The following is a 20,668-nucleotide window of genomic DNA, read 5'->3' as shown; positions in this document are numbered from 1 at the left end:
TCAGCATTGATGAATCAATGGTTCCATATTATGGCCATCACTCAGCTAAAATGTTTATAAAAAATAAACCAATTAGATTCGGATTCAAACTATGGATGCTCTGTGGAAATGATGGATATCCATATAACTTTGATATTTACTGCGGAAAATCGGGAAATGCTCAAACTCCCTTAGGAACTCGAGTTGTAAATAATATGTTAGAAATTCTGCAAAATAAAAACAGCCATGTTGTATATTTCGATAATTTTTTTACCAGCTACTCCCTTCTGAAATCTTTATCAGAAAACGGTATACGGGCTTGTGGTACAGTTCGAGAAAATAGGATCAACAAATGTCCTTTAGTTTCATCGTCAACTATCAAAAAACAAGATCGAAGGACCTATGATTACAAATCAGATGGCGATGTTATTTGTGTCAAATGGAATGACAATTCTCCTGTAATAGTCGCAAGTAATCATTTTGTAGTAACCCCTGTTCAAAATACAACCAGAAGAGTGAAGTCTGAACATAAAAAAGATGTAACTCAACCAAATTTGATAAGACAATATAACATTGGAATGGGTGGTGTTGACCTTTTTGATCGTTTAGCTGCTTCTTATCGTCCCCGACTTAGATCAAAAAAATGGTGGTGGAACTTGTTTGCTCATGGATTGAATTTGGCGGTTGTGGCAGCTTTTCGATTTTTTCAACATGTGAATGCAGGAACAAACATAACACACCTCGAGTTTCGCAGACACGTTGCTCTCGCGCTTGTAAAAGCAGGTTCAGGTCAAAGAAAAAGAAAAGGCGGTCCATCTGCCTCTGTTCTAAGCGACATAAAATTTGACGGGATAAATCACATTCCCGAAGGCACTAACCAAGGGCGTTGTGTTGTGTGCTATAAAAATACTAGACTTCAGTGCAGTAAATGTGAAAAGCGAATTCATAAAAATAAATGTTTCGACCAATTTCATACACCTAATAAATAATTGTTTTATATTGTATCTTATTTTTACTTATTTTAGACATTTATGCTAATAATAAACATTTTTCCAAACAGGTAAGTATTTTATTTTTTAGAAAATCCATAATACCTTACATGCCAACGTTCCCAAAATGGGAACAACATGATAAAGACAAAATACAGCAGCAATATTTTTTTTTACTTCAAAATCTATTAAAATATGTCAAAATCAAAAGACCTTTTACATATTATCTGTTTATTCCAAATATTTCGTATAGCCGCCATTAAAAGGTTAAGCTCTTTCGAGGGTCAAACCACATTAATCTTTTCGATTGTTTTCTATCAGCTCTAGGATGTCATAATTTTCACATGTGGCTTATTGTAGTACGTACATGTGTTTTTTTGGAATGCAGGGAGTAGGTACGATTAATGAGGGAATTAGCGAGCGGAACGGGGACAGACCTTTTTTTTAAGGATTCCTTTTTTCTTTTTCTTAAAAAAAAAACAAACAAAAAAATATAAAGGAGAATGGGAATGAAGTTACTGTCTTGTAAGGGTTTTTTTTATTTATTTTTTTATTTGTTTTGATGATGAGAGAGTGATATATCTGGCTCAAGTTGTCGATGTCGGTTCTCTTATTTAGGGACGATGGATATTTTAGAATTTGACACATTTCAAGGATGGGTCGCTTATGATAATTTTTTTGTTTGCACAGTATTTTGGTATTCATGAAGTCGATACTGTGTTTGGTGGGAATGTCATGTTGTGCAAGGGCACAAGATGGTTTAGAAATCCTTAGGTCGCTTTAGTGGGACGTTAGTCGACCTTGAAGAGAGCGGCTGGTCTGGCCAATGTAGCAGGAGTTGCACTCTGCACAGTGTACATGATAGACGACATTAGTTTGTTCTAAATGGGCCAATGGAGCTTTTTTCTTAGAAAATAACTCCTAAGGTTCTGGTATTTTTTAAAGCTATTTTGACAGGTAAGTTTTTGAAAAGTTTGTTAAGCTTGTTAGTGATTTGTGGGAAGTACGGGAGCGAAGCATATTTTGTGGTTTGTTCAGGAGTGAGAGGAGACTTATTCATCTGTATTTTGTTAGATATGAACGCTAATGTTAGCCCGTTGGGTGTTTCAGTAATGGACTGCCCATAGCTTTTGGAATATAGAAATTTATTGTTCATGAATGCCGGATAGGAGTTATCTATGAGAATGGACTTCAGTAGATTGAGAGATTCTTCTTTGTAAAGCGGGTGTGTCAATATGTGTACTCTAAGGCTGAGGGCTTGTACCAGGTTAAGTTTATATCTGATTGGGTGTGTCGAATGATAATTTAAGAAACGGTTGCTAGCCATTTCTTTTCTGTACCAGGTAGTGACTAATCTGTTATCAGGTGTGCGAATGATTCGCATATCTAAAAACGGGATACTGTTATCAACCTCAAATTCACATGTAAATTGTAGGTGAGGATCAAAGCAGTTAAAAACTGATAAGGTGTCAACCGCCTTATCAGACGGGGTTGCTAAAATCAGATCGTCGACATACCGTTTTACAAAGGGAACCTGGAAATCTAACTTCTTGATACTCTCATTAATAAGATCATCTAGTACAAAGTTAACTAGAATAGGAGAAATCGTGGATCCCATAGGAGTTCCAAAAATTTGCCGATAATATTTGTCGTTGAAAATTAAATAATTGGTGTCAAAAATTAATTTTAATAAGTCGGAAAAAGTTTCCCAAGATATCGGACTGTGGGGCTTGATTTGATTCCAATGGTTACGGAGATAGGTTAATACACCGGAAAGTGGAAGATTTGTGAACAAGGATACTACGTCAAAACTTACTAAGACAACGCCTCTGGGTAGTTGATAATTATTAATAAATTCACTGAACTGGAAAGAATCTGTTATGTTGAAGTCATTGTTATAATTGTATGCTTGTGAAAGAATGTACGTGAGAATAACAAATATTATAAATAATCAAAAAAGGATCTAATTCAGGTTGTAGTATGTAAACTATTGACGTAGTTCTTCTTCTTTTCGCTGTTTAGCAATGTCAATACTCTACACAGGTCGTCAAAAATAAATAAACTGTCGTTACTATAATTAAAATAATATAAAATAAAATTACCTTTTGTAAATACTACTTATTTATTTAAAATCATTTTCCCTACTTTTCATCACTTTTTTCGAATGGACATTTTTTGTAAATTACGTTAAAAAACATTAATTTTAATTCATGTCTGTGGAAACGAAAATACAAATTATACAACCCCGAATCGTGCTTGTGATCGTTATGGCATCGCTGCGCTTCTATCGTCCATAAGAAATAAATGGTACTATCCCCGCAATGTTATTTTTTTAACGTGGAACGCTCTATAGCGCCCGTTTGGAAATGTTTAATTTTTAATTTTTTATGTTATCCTCTACTTTCCCTGTCCTTTCATTTCTTTCCCGCCACTAACAGCGAAGATATTATATAGTGCCCTCTTGCCCTATTTCGCTGTGTTTAATTTTTCCATGTCTTTGCTTTCATCGTCCTCTCTCCTTTCAATTGACGCATTGAACGTTAAAATCGAAGAGCGAAGATATGACATAATGCCCGTTTGGCAATAAATCCATGTTTAACTTTTAGATGTTTTTACATTCGTCATCCGCTCTCCTTTCATTTGACGACTCGTACTTCACTTTTGGACCAATAACAACAAGGATACGATGTAATGCCCATATTTGTTTTTTCTATTCAAAATTTATCGGTGTCCAATCCCCTTTCCAAAGGACCTTCGTACGTCAGAATCGGACCAATAACAACATCAATGCTATTTTTCAAATGCCGGGCGATCCTATACTTTTTATAATAACATCTCATTTACAGAATTTTCTAATGATTTTACTAGCGAGTTAGGCAGAGTACGGATAAAAGACATTTGTCCTGGAATAACTGAAGATATTTCTCTCGCACTTCGATGGATTGATGGTCATATTTATAACGAGCTATCGTACATCTCCCTGTGATACTTGTAGCGACATATGGGTCGTTACAAGTAAATTAATTGAAAATTAAAATAGCGCCGTCTGGCGGAGAATTTGGAAATTTTGTCATAGAACCGGCATAGAAACACTACCAATAGGGAGTGAAAATTAAAGGATGTATGTATTATTTAATGGCAAATCATAAAAAATTTTAAAAAATTGCTCAAACAATAAAAGAATAGTTGGGGTGGACTACCCTTACCCCTTAGGGGTATGAAAACTATATTTCGACCTCTTCTCAGATCTACCGAATACACATATAAAAGTGCCGTTACGTAACTGGGAGAGTGAGTTGATCACCAGACAGAACCACAAAAGACTCAGCGAGTCTCCTTGAATAAGCCCCGGTTAATTGAAATCCTTTAGTTCCAATATGGTTTTCGTCTAGTACCTATCTGAATATAAATTGTTTTCCACTATGTCACTATAAGTTCTAAAAAGGTCACAATAATATCATCGATAATATATACATTTATACATATTATAAGGTAATACATTTATAAGCCATTGATATCAACTGGCATAGATTCAGTAACATAAGAATCTGAATCGAATGATTTCTTGTAATCAACAGATAGTAAAAAGATTCCATTTCTTGGTGTCCGCCTAATAAGGGATTGAGTTGAGTCGATTACAACTTGTTTTTTGTAGACCGTGGAGCACATAACGTCTCTTTTCTGTTGAGACTCGATGATTGTGTTTCGTGCACAATGTTGATAGAAGCGCTGGACTACACAGGATATGACACATTTGTACAAGATAAGTAATTGAGCGACACGTGGCTGGATCTCGGATCGACCTTCGATTATTAAATAAGTTATTCCATGGGTAAGGAATGTTATTTATTGCAGATTAGAAATGATTATTTAATAGATATTTTTAATAGATAAATGATTATTTAATAGCAGATATTTTGAATGCCGGTTACAAAGCTTTTTACTGTAGTGGTGACAATTGAGCATCGTATCTTCTATCCATCCTGCATTGATGTTATGAATAGCTGGCGTTGAAAGTTGAATTTAGCAAAACTCATGAATATCTTCTTGCCTGGCTCAATTTACTGGCACTTTCTACAATGAACATGACTGTGTTTCCTATAGAATGTCTTTATACGTCTAAATGCTTAAAAAGTGTATTGTCGCATTTTTCATTGTTACAAACTGTGTACCTCGTTACAAAATTTGTTTACATTTTTAATTATCGGTTTATTATTGTTAAGAATTAGCATATTGACTAATGAGGTGCTCCCGTTAAAAAATTAAATATATAAATACAAAAAAATGTATCAAGATACATGCTTCAAAAAATACAACAAACGGATTTTAAATCCAAAACATATGCTTTGACATAACGTCAATATTATTACATTACTCAAAAATATAATCACAATTTCAATATCTCAATCACTATAATTGCAAACTCAAAACAATATTTATGCGTTTTCTGAAATATATCACAGTATTCAAATTTAAAAATATGTAATTAAAAAATTCTTAATAAAAGTATAATAATATAAAAGAACCCTTTCAAGAACGTTTTCGGAATGACTATGGTAACAGTATATTACCAAACACAGAAAATTCATTTCCCTTGTAGAGGATTAAAATGATTATTTAATTCATAAATATCTATTAATCGAAATATTCAAGTGTATTTAATATCAACTTAGTTCTACAGTCACGCAGCATGTAGAAATTGTCATTATCTAATAAAAAAACATTAATAAAATTGTTGATATTATCGCATCCAATAATGCTTTATTTCCCTTAATTTTTAATAACCTAGTGTTTTTCATAAATAAAAGCAAAATTAACTGTTGTTGTACAGCTGTGTATGTATATATATATATATATATATATATATATATATATATATATATATATATATATATATATATATATATATAAATACGTTCAAATTATCTTATAAATTATATATAAATTATAAAATTTACTCCTGAAGAAGCTCTTAAATAAATGGCGAAATATTGAGTAATTAAGAAAAAAGAAAGATTTTTATTACAGACCACTTTACCCGATAATTTGAACGTATTTATAAATTAGTTTTTGGTCGAAATAATCATTTCTAATATATATATATATATATATATATATATATATATATATATATATATATATATATAAAGAAAGTCAAAGACAGTAATGGGTTACTGGTAAACACAGATGGTTGAAGGTAACCGGGAAGGACCCTATACGGGATACCCTTATAAGGAAGCAATAAAATAAAAATAATCATCATAATTAAAGATGTTATTTTAATCTTACCTTAATGTCGACACTATCTCTTATTGTATAATAAAATTGACATGGAAATACACGTATTTTTAAAAACAAACCAATCGCATCTCCCAACTGGAGGAAAAGTGGCAAACAAGGCCTTTATTCAATATTTAAAGTTATTTTATTATAACCATGTGGCCGTAATTTTTGACAAGAATTGTTAATTAAATCATGTGTTGTTTCAACTGTCACTTATCGAAACAGCACTTGTCTTAATCACTTCTTCTTTTTGTTGGCATAGAACAATAACATTATTAAGTCAGCAATATTAGACTTTTTTAATTGTCACACAAAATTAAATTAGATTTAAAATCTTCTATTCAACCATTAGCCAAAATGATAGTCCAGGTGTTAACCACTTCCTTTGATACGTTTAATAAATAGAAAATAAACGATACTTTCGATTTTGCGCAAAAAAATAATAACACAGTTATATCAAACAACTTCGTGTTGGTGTCTTTTGATGTAGTCTCACTATTCACTAATACACCTCTTGACTTAATAACTTCAATTATGGAAGAAAATATTGAACTAATACAACCGAATTTCAATATTCCAAAAACAGTGTTCGTAGAGATTACTGCCTTTTGTATAATCATACTTATTTTTCATTTGATAGTAAATTTTACAAACAAAAATTAGGATTATCGATGGGTGGATCACCAATTTTAGATGAAATCGTTATGAATAAATTGTTGTATTTTGTTGTATTTTGTGCATCAACAAGTACATTTTCAATTTCCTTTTCTCTACCAATATGTAGATGATTTAATAACATCAGTACCACAAAATGAGATACAGAATACACTTACGATTTTTAATTAATTTAATATTCATTTGCAATTCACAGTTGAGGAGTCAAATTCTTCGGTACTCTTTCTTGATACAAAAGTTGTCAGAACGGAAGATAACACCATCTGTTTAGACTGGTACAGAAAAACTACTAACTCAGGTAGATATATACCCTTTAACTCATATCATCCCATGAAACAGAAAGTTAGCACGGTAGCAATGAAGAATAGAATACTAAAAATCTCACACCCAACTTTTACTGAAAAGAATTTAAAACTGTTGTTTAACACATATCTATGCAATTAATATCCCAAAAATTTGCTCAATAAACTTTTGTATTCACACACAGAATGTAGTGCAAGTGACGATATGTCTGATCATGATCGGTCAGCATCTAGCAGCACCGTGCAGTTGAAGTATGGATCATTACCGTATAACACAATCTCTCACTAGACTATTTAGTCAATTTAACATAAAAATAGCCAATTATAACAACTAAAACCTCAATTTGTTCTATTCTAGACTAAAAGATCTAGTTCCACTATAGAAGAACTGTAACGTAATCTACGGTATACCCTGTGAATGTGGCAAAATATATATAGCCCTCACAAGTCAACGACTTAGTAAGCGCCTAGCTCTTCACAAAAGTGTCTGTAAACATAAACCCCTAGCAACTAGTTTGAGTATTCATGTCAATGAGAATGACCATCGTGTCCTATATGATGAGGCTATAATTCTAGATAGAGTTGAAAAAGAAGCTCATCGTAAAATCTTAGAGATGTGTTATATTAATAATTTATTGTTCTAATTCACTAAACCACAAAAAAGATGTTGATAACTTAAGTTCCATCTATACTTATGTTTTACAACAGAAATTCACTAAAAATAAAAAATTACCACCTTCTTATATTAGATTTTCATAATACTGTCCCTCCACACTTTCACTGTAACGTACTGTTGTTATTTTCTGTCTGTTGTGACCATCGAGCAAAAAGACAAAAGAGGGAATTTAATCGTTATGAAAAGGCGACCAAAAAAGTGGCCTCTGATGGCGGAAATATCCGGAAATGCGAATGCGCCAATTTTAAATTTTCCGACACTTATTAACAGTAGCTATAAAATAGTTTTCAGAATGTGTCTTAGACGAGAAAATTTTAATTAAATATTAACGATAACAGTCTAAAATGTGAAACAATTGTTAAAAAACTTAAATATAAATAAGATTTCATGTGACAGTTGGGACAAATAATAACATAACCCAACTAAATTTGATTTCTTAAACAAGGAAAGACTCTCTTTGCTTGTTTAATTTGGCCTCTCAAGATGGCACTTCCTGTCTAACAATATTTTTGCCCCCACTACCTTTACATTCCCTCTTTTGTCTTTTTGCTCGATGGTTGTGACTCAGTTTATTGCCTGCAACTCATGTGAACTAAATTTAATTTAACCCACAAGACAATTGTTAATAATTTTAATTAAAACATTTTAAAACTTAACTTCATGTACAAACTTTCAATCAGACTATTTTGTCAAAATTTGAATTTTAAAAAAAGAAAATGTAAATGTCTAACCCTCCTTGGACATATTATGTTTATACCGCTAACATAAATAATGTAAAAAGACAACAATGATATATTTGTGATATACTAACAACTACACGGATGTGTTATTTCCCCTTTTGTGAGAACAAGATTAACTTTTATTTTATATCTATTACTATCATTGATACACTTGTTTCTTGACTACAACACTAATTACAAACCAAATAATTTATTAAACATGATATGTTTATATAGAGGAGTGACCTATATTTATTTTTAATTTAATATTGTGACAATTAAAAAAGTCTAATATTGCTGACTGAATAATGTTATTGTTCTATGCCAACAAAAAGAAGAAGTGATTAAGACAGGTGCTGTTTCGATAAGTGACAATTGAAACAACACATGACTTAATTAATAATTCTTGTCAAAATGTCGGTCACATGGTTATAATAAAATAACTTTAAATATTGAATAAAGGCCTTGTTTGACACTTTTTCTCCAGTTGGGAGATGCGATTGGTTTGTTTTTAAAAATATGTGTATTTCCATGTCAATTTTATTATACGATAAGAGATAGTGTCGACATTAAGGTAAGATTAAAATAACATCTTTAATTATGATGATTGTAAAGAATGTTTTTCCATTACAGCAAGTTCTGATGAAGCCCAAAATTATGTGGCGAAAGCTTGACTTGAAAGGGGGTCGTGTGGCATCTTGTTAGAAAGGGATTTTAGTCTTCTGTTTAGAAATATAACGTTTTTTAAGTTTGATGCAATCATAACTGAGAAAATTGATTTTTAACATGTAAAATTTTGATAATGTCTCTATCACAAAACTTTAGGTTGAATGAAGATAATAATGTCACATAATATTTAGAATGTATTTCTCAATGTAATTTTCAATTAAATTAAATGTTCAAAATGGCCACCATTCACTTCTTGACAATAGCCGAGGCGATTTTGGAATTCCCGCATATTTTGTACAACCTCGGGGGTTATTTTGTTAATTTCTTCCGTTATCCTAACTTTTAAATCAGCAATACTGTTTGGTCTATTAAAATATACTTTAGATTTTAAATAACCCCATAAGAAGTAATCGAGAGGAGTCTAGCAGGCCATTCGATCGTTCCACGTCTTCCAATCCACCTATTGGGAAAAACCTCATTTAAATAATTTCTAACTATACGTGCAAAATGCGGAAGAGCTCTATCTTGTTGTTAGTAAATAGATCGATCTATCTCATTTGTATGATTGACATCAGGAAAAAATCTTCGTAATGTAGGCACTAAAACGTTAATCAAAAAATCTAGATAAACCTCACCATCAACTGTGCCCTCAAAAAAATAAGGACCCATAATTTTATTGTTAATGATACCAGCCCAAATGTTAATTTTTTTAGGATATTGCTCTCACACACCAAGTGAGGATTATCTCTGAGTTTGTTAACCGTTCCGTTTAAATGAAACGACGCTTCATCAGAAAAAACCATTTTGTTTATGAACTGCAAATCTGCGTTCATTCTGTCCATCATCATTTCACAGAATTCTTGCCTTCTATCGGGATCATCTTCATTTAACTCCTGAACCAACTGAACTTTGTCAGGGTGGTATTTTTCTTTATGCAAAACTCTCAAAATAGATGATTTAATTACATCATTGACGGCGGCCAGTTTTCGAGTTGTCTTATGCGGATTTTCCTCAATTTCTAGAAGTACATCTAACTTTTTTTCATCAGTAAATTTAACATTTCTACCTGGTTTTTCAATATTTTTTACATGTCCAGTATAACGAAACTTCTTTTCAATTTTTCTAACTGTAGACTGCGAAACTTGTTGACCAGGGTATTTATTATTAAACATTTCGCAAAACCTCCTTTTGAGTTCTTGTTTTATTACCAAAACCAATTATAATTAAAATGTATATTCTTAGAGTCTCGGACAAATGAGCCATAATTAAATTTAATACGCTCACAAATATTATACTGACTTCTTTTAGTAACTTTAAATACCTAAATGACAGCAGCCTACTAGATTCATATCAATTGTTTATTTGGCTTTTTGACTAATATTTTATTATCTTCAAAGTTTTTTCCCTAATGTTTAGCAGAACAGATACGAAAATACCTGATTATTCCTAAAGTATATTTTAAAAGTTAGGATAACGATAGAAACTAACAAAATAACCCCCGAGATCATACAAAATGTACGAGAATTCCAAAATCGCCTCGGATATTGTCAAGAAGTGAATAATGGTGGTCCAGTTGAACATTTAATTTAATGTAATTACTATTTAAATGGGAATAAGCCACAATTAAAGGTTAAAGTACGTTTATTGACGTTTCAATTTCCACTTTTCACCTTTAATTGTGGCTTATTCACATTTAAATAGTAATTACTTTAATATGCCACAAGAAAATAGCTTCAGAACAATATTTAATTTAATTCTAAAAATCAATTTTCTCAGTTATGATTGCACAAACTCAAAAAACTTTATATTGCTGAGCAGAGAAATAAAATTCCTTTCTAACAAGGTACCACACGACCCCCTTTATTATTTTTAAAATTTTAGAGGAGGTGCTTATAATTCAAAAGGGGTGCTGGAAGGAGATAATATTTTCATACTCTAAGTTGTCAATTTAAGAATAAAAATCGACCTGTTTCAGGTTTTTTTCAGATAGTACATAATAACGCTAAAAATGAATTTATTCCATATGGACCGCACGGTATATATATATATATATATATATATATATATATATATATATATATATATATATATATATATATATATATATAAATATATATATATATATATATATATATATATATATATATATATATATATATATATAGAGAGCGTGAGAGAGAGAGAGAGACAGAGACACAGAGAGAGAGACAGAGAGAGAGAGCGAGAGAGACAGAAGGTGAGAGTGTATAATATAAGTAAAATTTAATAGCATGTCTCGCAAAACAGAAAAAAAAATAGGTATCTCGATGGAAGGCAACCGTATATAGGTACGTATTTCTGACTATTGGTCGTCTTTAGTACGGTGCAGCAAAGTTAGAAAAGGAGCACGTTAACTTGAGAAAGTATCACTACAGGAGCAATGCGACCAATTTGTGGCATTAGAGTTAGAAGGTCCTGATGGTTTCCGGGCAACAACTAACAATAACACGAAGGAAGCTACAGCTACCTGATGACTATCGTCCAAACGTTAAAACGATTAAAACAAATAGAAAAGGTTAATGCGAGTGAATAATAAAAGTAAAATGTAATGGTGTGTCTCGCAAAATACGAAAACAAATTAGGTATATCGATGGAAGGCAACCGTATATAGAATAGAATATACGGTTGTCTTCCATCGATATACCTATTTTGTTTTTTTGTTTTCCTATTTTACGAAACATGACAATACATTATACTTATAATATATAATACTCTCAAATTAGTTGTAAGTTTAGATAACAGATTCATTTAATGGTTTTTAAAAAAATGGGAACTTAAAATAATTCTGTGTCTGTTAAGTTTTATTTCATCATAACAAAGCCAAACTTATTATATTCCATCGCATTAGATTTTCCATTGTCCTAAAAGCAAATTTCGACTAGTGATTTACAAACAAGGCGAATGTATAATACAAGAGGGTAGGTACCCATTATTCTCTTCTTCCCAACATCCAATTCAAAATCCCCAATGATTTCTCTTTAAATACATCGTGGCTTGTTTTATAAATCTACAGGACCGCATTTTGGTTTGTTAATATTAAATTCAAAAACTTTAACATAAGAAAAATATACTGGACGTAAGAATTACATGCGAAGACACAACAATTCGAACTAATGTAGACTAACAATATTAAAGATGCGACCGTAGCGTCGTAAAATTTAAAGACTACTTACAAAGTAAGAATAAACGAAGTTATTTGATATTATATTGTTACGATAAATATTATGGCGCACAAAACTGTAAACATGTTTTTCTAATAAGTATTTTTTTAGTAGGCAATATCCAAGGAACCCCTACGCTAAAACCAGTTCCAGTCATCGACCGAATTGTAGTAAATTCGCCGAAAGACCAGTCCTTGAGTGACCTTCTCGTCTATTCGAAGGAATTCCGTTCTAATGGAGAACGTCATCGATCCTTCTAGTCAACGGCATTATATATATATATATATATATATATATATATATATATATATATATATATATATATATATATATATATATATATATATATATATTTTTCAAATGATTTTTTCGACCGTACTGTTTTAAATATTGATTTAGAGTATCAGCAATCGGTCAGGAAATAAAACTCTATTTGTTCAGTCTCAATATTTCGTCACGATTTTGTGACTTCTTCAGGAGAAAACTGTAAATTTATTAGAATAATTAATGATTATATGTAAACAAAATGAATATTTTAATACTTACAACTATAAGAATGAAAATTTAAATTTTTCTGGCATATCTAAATAAATGACATATTTTTGTTTGATTTTATTAAGGAGTTATGGTAACCGCAATATGTTATAGAGTGAATTCCCGTTGTACAATTTTCAGCGAGTAGGTTAAAATAAACAATTACTATGACAGTATTATTCATTTTATAAAGTGGAAAGATGGAATTAATAAAATTGAGAAAGAATCAGGAACACGATAAATTGATCTATAAAATGTAATTGATGGTATGTAGTCAGTTACTGCAATACTGATATTTAGGAATGTAATAAAATTATAGGTACAGTTACTAGAGAATTACTATAATAAGTATGTGTTTAAAGGTTAAGATCTATCATATTATATATTGTTTAGTATGTTGCAGTAGATATTACTTAAATGATTGGTGTCTGTCTTATAATTGATAGATTCAGGAGTTTTATTAATGTGTACCATTTCAAGGAAAAGCCGATTTTTATAATTATCAACTTGTTCCAAGATTTTTACATTATTAAAGTCAAAGTTATGTCCTGTCTTCAAGTGGTGGTCCACTAAAGCACAAGAGTTTTTTTGTATGTTACAGTCACTTTTGTGTTGAGTGACACGTTTTTTAAGCCACTGTTGACTTTGACCAATATAACAACTTTGACATTGACTGCAATTTATTCTATAAATTATATTACTCATTAATGAATTTGGAGTTTTAGCTTTTATTTTTGTGAATAACCTTGAATTTAGAAGTGGATTGTATTTAATTAATTTAATGTTCGGGAATGTTTTGAAAAGTGGGACAATTTGGTCTGTTAAATTTTTTATGAAAGGTATTTTTTTATATGAAACTGGTTGTGGATTATTTATTAAAGCTCTATTGTAAAAGTTAGTGTTATAAATAAGTTTTTTTAATATATGTTTTGGGTAGCCATTGTTTAAAAACATTTCAAAAAGTTTCTTTAAATTGACATCTAGGAAACTCCGATCACAGATTGTCGTTACACGATTTTTCATAGATACAATTGTGTTAAATTTTTGACTTCTAGGATGATTAGAATAATAATTTATAAATCTGCCGGATGCAGTATCTTTTTGATACCAATCTAATATGATTTTGTTATCATTAGTTCTTATGACTTTGGTATCTAGAAAAGGTATACTATTTTCATTTTCATATTCGACAGTGAATTGAATATTTTGATGGAGTGAAATAAGTGATGGAGTGACAAATTGAAAATGAGCCAAGTTTCAATACAAAAGATACATTTTCTTTTGTCAATGCTGTAAATGGAATTCAGCTACCAGATAACTATGTTTTAATATCATTAGATGTAGTGTCATTGTTTACTAACATCCCAATAAAGTTAATCATTGAAATCATACAAGAAAAATGGTCTAAAATAGAACAATTCACGTCATTATCTAAGAAAGATTTCCTGTCATTATTAAAATTCTTATTTGACAGCACATATTTTTGTTTTTGTGATAAATTCTATAAACAAATATTTGGAACACCAATGGGCAGTCCTATTAGTCCTATTTTAGCAACAATTATCCTAGACCATTTACTAGACCTTGGAATCTCAAAATTGCCGTTTTCACTAGCATTTATTTATAAATTTGTTGATGATATAATATGCAGTATACCATTCAACCATATTCAGACAGTACAAACGATCTTTAATTCACTCCATCAAAATATTCAATTCACTGTCGAATATGAAAATGAAAATAGTATACCTTTTCTAGATACCAAAGTCATAAGAACTAATGATAACAAAATCATATTAGATTGGTATCAAAAAGATACTGCATCCGGCAGATTTATAAATTATTATTCTAATCATCCTAGAAGTCAAAAATTTAACACAATTGTATCTATGAAAAATCGTGTAACGACAATCTGTGATCGGAGTTTCCTAGATGTCAATTTAAAGAAACTTTTTGAAATGTTTTTAAACAATGGCTACCCAAAACATATATTAAAAAAACTTATTTATAACACTAACTTTTACAATAGAGCTTTAATAAATAATCCACAACCAGTTTCATATAAAAAAATACCTTTCATAAAAAATTTAACAGACCAAATTGTCCCACTTTTCAAAACATTCCCGAACATTAAATTAATTAAATACAATCCACTTCTAAATTCAAGGTTATTCACAAAAATAAAAGCTAAAACTCCAAATTCATTAATGAGTAATATAATTTATAGAATAAATTGCAGTCAATGTCAAAGTTGTTATATTGGTCAAAGTCAACAGTGGCTTAAAAAACGTGTCACTCAACACAAAAGTGACTGTAACATACAAAAAAACTCTTGTGCTTTAGTGGACCACCACTTGAAGACAGGACATAACTTTGACTTTAATAATGTAAAAATCTTGGAACAAGTTGATAATTATAAAAATCGGCTTTTCTTTGAAATGGTACACATTAATAAAACTCCTGAATCTATCAATTATAAGACAGACACCAATCATTTAAGTAATATCTACTGCAACATACTAAACAATATATAATATGATAGATCTTAACCTTTAAACACATACTTATTATAGTAATTCTCTAGTAACTGTACCTATAATTTTATTACATTCCTAAATATCAGTATTGCAGTAACTGACTACATACCATCAATTACATTTTATAGATCAATTTATCGTGTTCCTGATTCTTTCTCAATTTTATTAATTCCATCTTTCCACTTTATAAAATGAATAATACTGTCATAGTAATTGTTTATTTTAACCTACTCGCTGAAAATTGTACAACGGGAATTCACTCTATAACATATTGCGGTTACCATAACTCCTTAATAAAATCAAACAAAAATATGTCATTTATTTAGATATGCCAGAAAAATTTAAATTTTCATTCTTATAGTTGTAAGTATTAAAATATTCATTTTGTTTACATATAATCATTAATTATTCTAATAAATTTACAGTTTTCTCCTGAAGAAGTCACAAAATCGTGACGAAATATTGAGACTGAACAAATAGAGTTTTATTTCCTGACCGATTGCTGATACTCTAAATCAATATATATATATATATATATATATATATATATATATATATATATATATATATATATATATATATATATATATAAATATAAATATATATATATATATATATATATATATATATATATATATATATATTGTTTGTTTTGAGGTTTCCGCGGGAGCTATATGTGCTGTCACTATTTTTCCAGGTTTGACTCCGCGTTGTAAAATGCTGGTTTTCTTGAAAACCATTGTTTTGGTTCGGCAAGGTCTCACTTGCCATTCTCAAGCCTGGTGGATCTACTTCTCGTCGTTACTCGATTAGTACTGGTCTTGGATTAGACCTGGATTAGACCAGTACTAATCGAGTAACGACGAGAAGTAGATCCACCAGGCTTGAGAATGGCAAGTGAGACAATGGTTTTCAAGAAAACCAGCATTTTACAACGCGGAGTCAAACCTGGAAAAATAGTGACAGCATATATATATATATATATATATATATATATATATATATATCTTATAGCTGACCATGCACGGACATCAAACTCTGACCAATGCTGGCCTTTCGTGGGAAATGCTGACACCACATTTTGTAGAAAGATTATAAATTTAGGACTTTAACATTATTGTATCACTCGTCATTTAAGTTTCTTGCTGATACCATATTTGTATTATAATTTTATTTGCTTCATTTTATCGTAGAACAAAGTGTAACTTTAATTTTAAAATAAATCTTTTTTAAAAAGTCAATCAAGAAGTTAGTGATTTAACATTTGGCGCAGTCAATAGGACCCGGTTAACATTGTTAGAACAAGGAAACTCACTAGCAACGGCGGACCCCTATCCCTCAACGGAAAAGAACCTAGAGCCGTCCTCATTCAACTGGATACTGCGGAAGGAACACCTGGTGAAGCCCCTGGTAGCAGATCCCGTTAGAAAACAAGACGTCCTCGATGTTTCTGTTAATGTAAGTTATTGAATCATCTCGTTTTTACTATTTTAATATTTGCAAACATACCGTACATACATCATAATATTTTCAATTTATAATCTTGACTATACAGAAAGTCAAGCCAAGTTGATTATCTAATAAGGAAATATTTTTTATTACATACTTTTATTATTTTATCATCTTTATTTACGCATTTCATTGATTTCATATTATATTTTTACCGATATTTTACTATATTTTACCACATTTTACTTGATTTTACCATATTTTATTTGATTTTACTATATTTCATTTTATTTTACCATATTTACTTTTCGTATATTTTGTTTTATACTTTCACTGACATATTATTATCAAAATGCCTGAAACACGTTCACAAACCCAAGTTGAAATTGAACCCTACAAACTTTCAGAAATATTTTCCATAATTCCTGAGTTTGAAGGAGACCCAATCTCTCTTCCCACATTCTTAGACGCATGTGATTGTGCGATTAAAATGTCTTCGGGAGACCAACGTAATTTATTAACAATTCACATTAAAAATAAAGCAAGAGGTAAAGCAGCTCAACTAATAAACTCTAGAAAACCAACTTCATATACAGACATCAAAAATTTATTAAACCTTCATTTCGGAGATAGTAGAGATCTCACTCCTTTAATTCATGACCTACAAAGACTTCGACAATTATCAAAGGAATCGCCCTTAACCTTTTTCAACAGACTACAAGTTCTAAATGCAAACATGCACATCTCAATCCAAAAATCAGGCCTAACACAAGACCAAAAAACCACCCAATGCACGTTAATTGACTCTATGGCTTTGAATACTCTTTTAACTGGACTAGAACCCCGCTTAGGACAAATAATTAGGGCTAGTAACCCTAAAGATCTTATTGAAGCCAGTAACCGTATCCGACGTGAACTTCAGTTATCGTATTTCGAATCACAAAAATCAAATAAAGATAGCCAAAATCATCCAAAACCTTCCCAACCGATGAGAAGAAACTCATCTAATTTTTCTAAATGCACAAGTTGTGATCGTATTGGCCATTTAAGCAGCGAATGTCGCTCATCACGTTTTCCTTCTTACCAAAATCAATATAACGGTAGACCACAAAACTACCAAAATAATCAAAACCAATACCCTTCCAATCAATATAATGGTAGACCACAAAATTACTAGAAGATTATTATACAAAAGATGATATTCAAACTGACTATTTTTACGATTATAGCAATGATACATCTGATTATATTAATGATACACCTGATACAGAAAATTATCAGGATTTTCTTTCGCTACCCAATCAGAACCATCCTCCAGTACATACGAATCTTTCAACCGATATTATGAACGTACAACAACAAATCCAAGCCCTCAATTTAGACAATTTCGATCCAAATGTGAATTTCCCCGAACAGAAATTCCTGTAAGCGCCTTTCACACAATGAGTTCTAAAAACTTATATCAATGACGCTACGAATACTTTTAAACTTCTAATTGACACCGGTGCAGGAATTACAGTTTTCAAAGAGAATACTGCACGAAATTATCATAACCTATCCTCAGAAAATGGTACCATTCAAGGCATAACCGACGAAAAACTCTTAATTACAGAATCTGTCCTTATTCCCTTTACCGATGACAACCCTCACAAAGTTTTCATTTTTAATGTAGACATTGACTTTGACGGCATAATAGGCCTAGATTTCCTAGACCATTACGAAGGTATAATAGACCTTAAAACCAGACAACTTCATACAAACTTTAAAACTCTTACCCTGCATAAAGTTGGACAAGACATGCATGAACTCACAGAAAATATTCCGGTGACATTTCCTACAAAAATAATACCGCCAAATAATTTTCAAACATATCCGAAATCAAACACAAACATTAAAGCTCAACAAAATAGCAGCTCACTTCACGAAAACAGTCATGATCAACAAAGACAGATCCCAAGACCAGAGAAAAAACGAATAAAAGAAAAAATAAACCAAATTTCGATTGATAGCCGAACAGAACGAATATTTAAATTAAAATGCAACCTATCCAATACAGATGCAATACTGTCATTCCAAGAAATCGAAAAAGTTAGAATTCCTCACGCATTAGTCCATGTAGACGAAAATGGAGACTTTTTAACTTCCGTCATTAATGCTAATGAAAATGCCAAAAATAATCGAATTTTCGGATATTTCCATCGAACCTATAGAAAACTTGGAGACAATCTTCACCTACGACGAAAATCACTGCGACCATCCAATTATAGACAGAGAACAAATAATTAAAGAACAACTGAGAATTGACCACTTAAACTCAGAAGAAAAGAAACAAATTCTAAACATATATATACCCGGTATTTAGGCGCCTCGCCCTTCCGGTAGGGATCTATGGAGGAGTATCACTGAGCCGCAAGCCCTTATCTCTTGCCGTACTGCTCCACCATAGGCCGATCAGACACCAGCATATTCTAGTCTAAGCCGCAGATTCATTTAGAATTTTAAACTGCTGCGTTAGCCTTTTTGTTTTCTGTACACCGAGCTGGGGATCGAACCACTCGCAGTGAAGCGAGTTAGAACCGGCCGTCCAGCCCGCTTGGCTATCTGACCGACATTCTAAACATTTGTACGGAATTTTCAGATATATTTTACGTAGAAGGTGACAAGCTAACATTATTAATGAAATTAAGCACGCAATCAAAACGAACAACGCGAAACCGATATACACGAAATCTTACAGATATCCACAGGTTCATAAAGAAAAGGTAAAGACACAAACCAACAAAATGCTAGAGCAAGGAATAATTCGGCATAGCATATCGCCCTGGTCAAGGCCAGTGTGGGTTGTACCCAAAAAACTTTACACATCTGTCAAACAGAAATGTCGTTATTGACTATCGTAAACGTAATGAAGTTACAATAGAAGACCGTTATCCACTTCCACAAATTTCAGAATTGTTGGACCAACTTGGAAAATGTCAGTACTTTACAATATTAGATTTGGCGTCCGGATTCCACCAAATTGAAATCGATCCAAAAGATATCCAAAAAACAGCATTTTCAGTTGACAACGGACATTACGAATTTGTTCGTATGCCTGTCGGATTAAGGAATGCTCCTTCCACATTTCAACGAGTAATGGATAACATCCTCTTAGGAATTCAAAACGAGAGATATTTAGTATATATGAACGACATAATCATCTATTCAGCCATCATTTACGAGCATATGTCACGACTGACAGAAGTATTTAAAAGATTAAGCAAAGCAAATCTGAAGATACAACCGAATAAATGTGAATTCTTAAGAAAAGAAGTCGCATACTTAGGACACCTCGTAACTGAACATGGAGTAAAAACAAATCCTGCCAAGGTATCATGCATAAAAAGTTTCCCAGAACCCAAGACAACTAAAGAAATAAAATCATTTTTAGGCCTAGTAGGTTACTACCGTAGATTTATCCCGAATTTTGCCAAAATTTCCAAACCACTGACTAAATTACTTCAAAAAGATGTCCCTTTTGTTTTTAATGCCGAATGTAAGGAAGCATTCAACGAACTCAAAAATATTCTAATGACAGACCCAATTCTCATATATCTAAATTTTGAAGAACCCTTTTTACTCACTACCGACGCTAGTGCTTTCGCAATTGGAGCCGT

General features: G+C 31.4%; 2 protein-coding genes across 2 annotated transcripts in view; one reads left to right on the top strand and one right to left on the bottom strand.

Annotated features, from left to right (window-relative positions):
* Positions 1 to 20,668, bottom strand: part of Smr (nuclear receptor corepressor smrter) — a 690,586-nt gene that overhangs the window by 130,736 nt on the left and 539,182 nt on the right. The window lies entirely within an intron of this gene.
* The window catches only part of LOC140445537 (uncharacterized), a 64,756-nt gene continuing 60,943 nt past the window's right edge, over positions 16,856 to 20,668 (top strand). The window contains exon 1 of the mRNA XM_072537633.1: positions 16,856 to 17,021. The gene's annotated coding sequence lies outside the window, so the exon portion shown is untranslated. The remainder of the gene's footprint in view (positions 17,022 to 20,668) is intronic.

This window comes from Diabrotica undecimpunctata, chromosome 7, assembly GCF_040954645.1.
Source record: "Diabrotica undecimpunctata isolate CICGRU chromosome 7, icDiaUnde3, whole genome shotgun sequence".
In the NCBI taxonomy this organism is placed as follows: domain Eukaryota; kingdom Metazoa; phylum Arthropoda; class Insecta; order Coleoptera; family Chrysomelidae; genus Diabrotica; species Diabrotica undecimpunctata.
The sequence above is the reverse complement of the archived record's forward strand: the minus strand, read 5'-3'. Positions and strand labels throughout refer to the sequence as shown.